The sequence below is a fragment of the Anser brachyrhynchus genome, assembly GCF_964034855.1.
Source record: "Anser brachyrhynchus genome assembly, chromosome: 2".
NCBI classification, from domain to species: Eukaryota; Metazoa; Chordata; class Aves; order Anseriformes; family Anatidae; genus Anser; species Anser brachyrhynchus.
The window spans coordinates 158,259,087-158,267,926 of NC_137695.1; the positions used below are offsets into that span (position 1 = coordinate 158,259,087).

At 37.2% G+C, this 8,840-nt stretch overlaps 1 long non-coding RNA gene across 1 annotated transcript; it reads right to left on the reverse strand.

The window, feature by feature from the left end:
- Nucleotides 1-217: 217 nt before the first annotated feature.
- On the reverse strand, nt 218-6,026 carry LOC308190246. The gene is made up of 3 exons (XR_013947028.1): nt 3,919-6,026; nt 3,321-3,431; nt 218-2,294 (listed from the first exon to the last, which is right to left on the reverse strand). It is a non-coding gene; the product is annotated as an uncharacterized lncRNA (long non-coding RNA).
- Between the last annotated feature and the right edge of the window lie 2,814 nt (nt 6,027-8,840).

Genomic DNA, 8,840 nt, shown 5'->3' on the forward strand with positions numbered 1-8,840 from the left:
AATTGGATGCTAAATATCAATAAAGCCAGGATTTCTGAAAGACAGTAATGATTTCTAGTGTCTCCATTTGTAAGGTGAGGTGTTCAGATAGAGACAGGAACAAAGGGTTTTGGATTCCAAAAGGTACCATGTAGCAGTCCTAAAAAAATAAGATCTTTTTAATGTGTTCCAAGTAAGATTTGCAAAATGAAAGGTCATATTTGAAAATCACCAAAGATACCTACAGGCAATTATAGCGTACAAAATTTGCCATTTTTAATTAGCAGAGAATGAATCATTCCATAGAAGATGAGTTAAAAAAAATACAGAGATGTGGGGTGAGAAGGTGGTGGTGGTGGTGGTGGTGAGGAATTGAACTAGATTTCCATAATAGACAAAAACACTAGTTCAGGCCCAGAAAATATATTTATTTGAAGTCACATCTAAAATGAACAGCAAGAATGCAATAGAATTTGTTTTTCTATTTGGTAACCAAAAGCCTTTTTTTTTTTTTTTTTTTTTTTTAACAAAGTAAACACATGAACTGCATACTTAACTATCATTAATGTTGTAAGAAATATTTATGGATTTATTTGGCAGTTAACAACATGGCCTATAGCAATTAATATTTTTTATTTACAGTACTCAGTGCTGATAATGGACAGCTAATAGGCATGCTTAATTGGCTTTTAACTACTGGTATCTTGTTATAGTATTTTCCTCTTTGCCCAATGGCAGCAATATTCCTGAGGATTTCAACATGAGTTTAATGTGCTGCTGATTTTAATTACATTTTTACTGCGTACGCAAATGCATGCTCATTTGTGTGGCAAACCAGGGGTCAGAAATGAGGACAGTTCTGGCACATTTCTATACTCAGTACAGCGCCTGCACTCAGCAGCAGTGTAGCTTCTTCTTTGCTGCATGTGGAAGAAATAACATCTTACTTTGGTTCTTTCTCAAGCTCCCTGCATAAAGTACCCAAATAGGAGAGGAGTTCATGTCAGGAATGCAGACATCCTGACCGGTGCATGGTGGTGCCAGTTTGGATTGAATTATCACAGTCAAAATTATTCTCTTTGCAGGCAGCAGCCATAAAGTAAAGCTAGCATCACCTTGAATAACCAGCTTGTGTTTATGAACTGACCTTGCTGTTGTTGGCAGAAGAGAAAATGTTGGCCAGGCAGAGGCAAAAACTGCCACTGAGACTATATACTTCTGTCCTTAGATCTGAAGGAGTTGACACTATTAACTTACGGTCTATTTCTCTCTCTAACTCTGCCCCTGTTTCTTGTGAATAAAAATCTCACTAGCAAGAACAAAACCAAAACAAACAAATTCTGTACAGAATACTGGTTTGGCTATAACTGGCCAGAGGAAAAGCAACCTGCTTTTTTAAGTCAGTAGCCAGTGGAGGTCGAAATATGTCTCCAGAGACTTTAGAAACAAATCAAAAGCCTAGACATATAGCAGGCATGGAGAAGAAATGAAATTTTAACATGAAGCTGGACAGATGTGTGGTGTCCTGAGTTATGGATCTCAATGACCACAAGAAGGTTCAGCTGAAATTGTCAGCTTGTCCCAACAGACTCTCACTCCTTTAAGCATGTAGTCTTTTTCTGAAAACTGGACAATCAAAAAACTCTTGAAGGTGTCCATCAGCAGTAGCACTATTGGTCCTAAATAATTGAAGGAAAATATGACTTACTCTTGTGTCAGTAGATGGCACTGTTTCTATGAACTACTGACACACACCCAGAAATGCAGAAGTATCTCCTTTATATAGTCTACACAGGGAGGAAACAAAACAAAGCAGAGGAAAAAAAAAAAAGCCATCCAACAAAATAACAACAACAACAGCAACAAAGTTATATAACATTATTAAAGATTAAAGTTATAAAATCAGTACTCCAAATTTTGAAAATGCCTGAACTAATCCAAGGTTGTTCATGACACTACCTTACCCTTGTACTTACACTGCAGTAAGATACTGTCTTCACCTGTATGGTCATATTTTCTGTCTCTCAAGGACCTCCAGCTCAGTTATTGCAATGAATAGAGATGGTTTTAGGATAAGACAGTTGCACAGGATAAAGAAGAATGCCCTCTATGGAATTCCAGACTTCATTGGTCTTGCTTATAGAGGAACAGATGGAGGCACTACTTTTCTCTCTGAGGAAGTAATCTGTGGATGTTCATGAGGAGTACATCACGAAAGATGTAATGCCTTTATGCAGCACCTATTCAACTGGATGTCTAGTCACAATGATGGACCAGTGAAAATACTTGCTGAATAACCAAACCTGAAAATCCTACTGGACAAAAAAATAAAAATAATAATAATAATAAAAAATCTGCAAAGAAAGAAATGAAGAAATATACAAAAAAAAAATACTTCTTGGTTACATGGGTATCCTTAGCAGCACCAAACAACAAGATCCATCTCAAGGTGGCAGGTCATACAGAAATCAGATGTAAGTCTGTAAAATGTCTATAACATAACTGATAGGGTTATTTATTGTCTTATAATGTCTTTTTAAAAACATGACTTAGTTTTCTTTCAAGAAAAATTACAAATCAAACAGATGAAAAACCTATCATGCACCTCCCTGGTCCATCATCTGTTGACTGCAGGGATAACAAACCAATTCTGCCACAGAACCAATTCCTAGCCTTGGGAGATCAGCACACAGGTGAAGTGAGACACTTTCACAGGTCTTCTCTGGCCACAGACATAAGCATGACACTGGGCTGTCTGAAGTCCCTTCGCATCCATGAATGGCTGTGAATTCTCCCTGATACTATAGCTCCTGTCATACCTGTTATTTCAATCACATCCTTTCTGAAATTGGCTCCACTTGCATTTTTTCCTGTCTAGTTTTGGTCTTCCTCACTCCATCCTTTTTTCCCAAATCATTATCTAACCTCAGTGTTCTCCTTCACATATCTTGAAACCATCTGGCTTCAGACCTCTGGCCCTAGACTTCAAAACTAAGCTTGGAAACCCTGTATCTTTGTCCAGTCTGCCCCAGCCTCATCTCCACCAGCTAACAAGCTAACAATCCCCTTCATCATCATCACTGGTCAGATAATCTTCAGTCCCCAGTCCCCATTTTTGTGTTTTATTAAATCCTCTGTTTTAATCTACTACAATCTACTGCTTGGCTATTCTTCCAGTCCATCTCCGTCTCCTTCTTTTATTTATTTATTTATTTATTTATTTATTTATTTATTTATTTATTTATTTATTTTACACTCACATCAGAGAGTTTTATCATTTTTGTGTCTTTTCCCTGTCACTTTGTGAGAGACAGTATATCAAGAGAACATGAGAAACATACTATTGGTGTCCTTTGATACCAACCAGCCTGCAGCAGGTAGAAAGGTGAAAGAAAACCTTGCAGTGACACATTCAGGTAAGTCCAGCCACTCTGCAGTGATCCTGGATGAACCTTCAGATAAGAAACAGAACAGCCAACGTAAAGGCTGTAGACCTAAAGTGACTGAGAAAAAGCTCTTCAGAGCATTTTCAAATAATGTTTTCCCGTGTTCCCTGGCTAAAAATCACATAACGTAATGGAGCTCTAGTGTTTCAGAAATAGTTTTTTCTTGACATGAACAACTGTCTCAGACATACATGAACAGTTATTTTAAAATTTTCTAGATATCCAAGGTATATATCTTGTAAGATAAATGTTTTCCAAATGAGAACGTTAGGCAAAGTTATCAGCAACATAAAGTGCAACTTTAAAATGCGATTATTATAGATAGAACTAGATAATTTCGTATAGGAAATGGTAATTTCCAACATAATTAATTATCTTCACAACTCTTGTGAGAATTTGATGTGTAAAGCAAGGGAGCAAAATCAGGGATGTTGTAAGGACAGACAGAATGGTGTTCTCCTCCTGCCCTTCCCATGAACACTTCTCAACCTACCTGCTGTAAGTAGCAGAGTTACTTCAACCTCAACACTTCAAAATCTACGATGCCTCATAGGAAATACCTCTTTGCTTTAACCTGCACAGTGAAAAGAAACGGGAAAGAAATGAATCACCTCACCTACTGGTTTCCAAGTCTGAGACATTCAGTGCATCTCAGGGACAACAGTGTTCTAAAGAATCTATCTATACTGCTGATCATCTGAAGAAGGTGGCATCCACCTTCTATTTTCTAGTCTTGCTTTAAATGCTGATAGCCCCACAAAAGGTGTTTCTCTGTAGATCTACTAATACTAGGTTGGTGTAATCCCAGCTGCTCTTTGAAAGCTGTCACACCATTCTGCTGTTGTCCTATGTCCAACTGTTTTGATGAAATTATTATCAAGAAAAATAAATAAAAGACAAGAAACATAAGTGGTTGGTTTTGAATGTGTATTTCTTTGTCAGAAAAACAGGAGCAGAATCATAGTGGCAGCACACAGGTATGTCTTACCTGCAATGGAGAGAATGTCTTCCAGCTCAGTAGACACCTGGGAAAACCTGAATCCCATCTGGATGACATGTTCAGAAGCCACCACAGACAATGAGGTCAACACAAGAGTGAAATTGCTTAGAATGGTTTTGTCTGTAGCAGAGATTGAGCACCATCTGGGGAAATATGTTTGACTGCTTTCACATGAGGTTCCAGCTCTGGAATTCGCTTCCTCAACTAAACACAAGAGAAGTTGTTGCTGATACCTAGGGAATAGTATGTGGTTAATCTGTAGTCAAAGGAGTTAACAAAAGTGATCTTATATCTGAGGCCAAATACTGTTCATAAAAAATCTTGGACCTTCTTACTTAGTACATGTGAGGCACAAAGGAATAGAGAGAATGCACCTCTATAGCATATTACCTTAAATACTGCTTTAAAGTATTCTGGGGCTTAAATAAGTCCTCCATTAGTAGTGTGTTAAAAAATATATATGAAAAATACAATTAAAAACAAACAAAAAAACAATTTTAGTTGAATATCACAGTGACCTTTCTATGTTTTTAACAGCAGGCTGAAAGAAGGAAATACTCTGTATTTCCCTCATTGCACAGCACTTTGGAATCTGTAGATTTACAGAGCTATTGCAGAGCTGAGTATTACTATTATCATTGTGGATTGCTAGCAGGGAAGATATTGTGGAACTGATCTTTTTTTTTAATGATGTTGGACTCAATTACTGTGTATTCTAGTCTTTCTCCTTACTGTGTTTCTATTTCTGTACGTTTTTAAAAAGAAGATGGGGGTCTGGGAAAAGGGAGAGGCATTTTCCATAGTAAATCAATTAACTTCTCCAATCCAGCAAACTGTGAAAAAATACAATAACTCTCTTTAAATGTTCCATTAGGGCCCAGTAACAGCTCATTAGATTATACAAGGTATGTGTAATTGCCCAGAAAAGATGCACTACCTTCCCGCAATGCTTAATTTAATCTCCACTCTTTACATACAACTATAACCACCCACTAAACAAGATTCATGGCCTCATGCCCAACGGTATGTGTGTATGAATGTGTGTTCTAAACATAAGAATGTTTAAAAGTCAAAACTGGCATGGCTTTATTTCTAGTTGATTGCTATAATCTTGAAAAAAAAAAAAAAAAGACTGCAGAGGATGGGCTTTGCCCATGCAGAATATTTTCAAGTAGATTGGAAATCCCTCACTATATTTTGTCTTTACTGTATACAGGAGTATTCCAGCCAGCTCTACAACACCAGTTCTGATCATGTGAGATACTGAAGATACTGAACAATACTGAGGATCATATATGGAGGATACATCTATGAAAACAGGGTACCCGCTGCATGCGTCATTGTAGTATTAAATCTCTAAGTACTAGAGATCATTTTTACATCTTAGCTGCCATGGTAGAAGATGGAAATAGTTAATGCTTTCCCTCAATGCTCCGACTTTTGCCCTTTCTGACTGCCTCCCTTTAATGTTAAAATATTAAATACTAAATACCCTTTCCCTTCCCCTGACAGAGAAATTAGATGCCATGACCATCTTTGCCTTTGTTCAACTCTGCAGCCTTCATAGCCAAGCACTAGAACACCCTGCAGTTCATGGTACCAGGGCAGTTCATACTTCTGTGCTTGATAATTGCAGCACTTCTTAAACTCCATTTGCATCTGAAAGGAATCATTGGAATAAAATCCCGGTCTTCTCAAAGCAGGAATTCTGCTTTCTTCATCTTCAGATGAACCAGAATATCAAACTTTATTATTATTATTATATATAAATATTTATTTTCCTAGAAATATTTCTGACAGTCTCAGTATGACAAAAATGATCTCAAGTTCCAAAGACCAGTCCTTCTGAAGATACCTCAAGAATGGGCAAAATATAGAACATGAGGAAAATCTCATATAAACTGTTTTTCTGAGTTCCAACTCTGCTGTGACAATCTAAAGCATCCAAATGCTGCAGGGATGTATTTGAGGGGTTATCTGGCCTGGAGATGAACCTGTGCTACCGACACAAGCACTCATTGCTATTACCATCTTCTGTATTTTGAAAGAGAGTTGATATCTAAAATACAGAGTCCAACATAGTTCTTTTAGGGATACCTGGGAATCTTTCGCATGCTAAGCTAATATCAGAAAACCTACTCTACTGTTAAGTGAGAGTTCTCACAGGAAAACCTGTTTTCCTAAGATTGTTTAGATAAGAATACGAGAAACAACTAGAGCTTAAGAAAATCTCCCAGCAAGAGCTAGATTTTGAACCATTTTTTTTCTTTAAAAAAGTAAACACATTTTACTAAAAAGAAACTGTTTATTGCCAAGTTTATTTTGTATTTGCTGTTAAGAGGAAATAATATATATATTTCAGATAATCTCATTGTGAGAATTTTGAATTGCCAGAGCTCCAAACCAGTGCAATGAGGTGTTAGGGACACAGCACTGTGTGTCCAGTCCCAGTTCTCTGAGAAGTGTCTCCTCTGCTGCTGTGCTTCATTCCTTGTTTTTCCCTTACTGATAGAAGGCCATTTTTCTTTCTGTGCCAGACTACACAGCACATCAATCCTTATTTGTAGCTCTCATGATTTCCAGACTATTGGTTTATAACAAACAAATAGAGGTTTCAAGCTTTCCCTGATGCAGAGTCTGTTGGACAGTCATTGATTTTACTGGGATTAAGAATGTTAAAATGACACTGGGGCAGAAAATACAGTATTTTCTGAAGTGACATAGTAGGCTTGTATCAGCTAAACAAACGAGGAAGGGAAATTAAAATGGGCCACAGAGCATTATTTTACTTGATGCAAAAAAACAACTTACAGAAGCTTAAAACCTTTCTATTATCACATAGTGATAGAGGTATTTTGAAATGTGTCTTCAAGATAGCCATGATTTGCTGAAACAAGGCCAAGCACTTGGACAGTAATACACACTTCACTTACTTTAAGGCAAAATTGAGTACTCTTGCAGCTAAAGTAAAAATGAACACTTTCCCAGGACCTAGCTGCGAATACGCTTAGATACCTCTGACATTTTAATTTACAGACTGTGTTTTGAGACGTAACTGATCACATAAGATGAAAGCAGACTTACAGATCTGTGTTATTCTGACTGGGCACACCAAATATTTTTCTTATAATTTGGTGAGTACAGACATTTTGAATTCTGCAATCAAGCTGAAAAAATAAGTGGAAAAAGAAAAATATACCGAAACAGACCAATGAAATGAAAAGGCTTTGCTGATAAACAATCCTACAAAATGAGCTTTCTGGTTGCACAAAACTCTTTTGTTTGACTCCAATAGAAGCATCTGGTTTTAGTTGTGTTTTACAGTTGAGATGTTTTGAATGTGTAAATTTTGGAATGAAAAATCATTTTAGAAATTAATTGCTGAAGAACTTCATTATGAAAATTTTTTCTTCCTCCCTTCTTTTTTTCTTCCCCTTCCTCCTTCTTCTCCTCCTTCATTTCCTCTTCCTCTTCATTTCTCTTTCTATCTGTCTCTCCCTCTTTTTCTCTCTTTTAATTCCAACAAACTTCCAAGATACTTTCAGTTGGATAAACACTGAACTTTACAGATAAATTAACATGCAACAATAACAACAACAACAAAAATGCTCTGTGGTATTACAGGGAAGATAATGTAAATCTCACATGAAGAAACAAGATAAAACTGGGCCAAATTCACCTAGGAAAAAGCAGGGAGACTCAGTTCTTCCTACTTCTAGATCCACGTTTTCCTGGTTTTCTTTTCACCCTTTTTACATAGCACAATAGAAACACTGAGACCAGTGAACCGTGCTGTAGTTTTGGAAATCAGTCCTTACATGTCTGTTCAGCTCAAATCCCTGAGACTGCACAAGAAGAGATAGACGTTAGACACTTCTGCATGAAAAGTGCTTCTGTAATTCAGCACTCTCTGAGGATCATTTGTGCATAATTTCTTGCAAGAATTCATCATATTGCCACTCCCCAAGGCTATCAGAGAAATCCTGCAAGAACAGTTGTAGCGGACTGCTTCTTCAGCTGTACCTCTACTGATTTGCATCCTAGCACCAAAATTAGATGACCCCTGTTCTCCTGTGATGAAGCGTTCATGAATATACGTGTTTCAATATGCAGCGTTATATGGAAATCATATATTGTAGAGACTAAGGTTTGAAAATTCAGTGAGACATGGGAAGAGCTAGCTTAGCCCAGATGTGATAGTTCTACAGGGCTTATTAACATAAACGCAGCGACTATATGGTGTGTGGATCTGAACTGGCATGTTTCTGTCACATGCATTACTAGCTGTGGAGACATTGAAGTAGAACCAACTCTGATTTCTTTGATCAGTGGGGATATATATTGATGCACAAAAGCATCCCTCTTCCAGCCCACAACAATTACACTATTTAAAGTCAGTGGAATCAACCAAATGC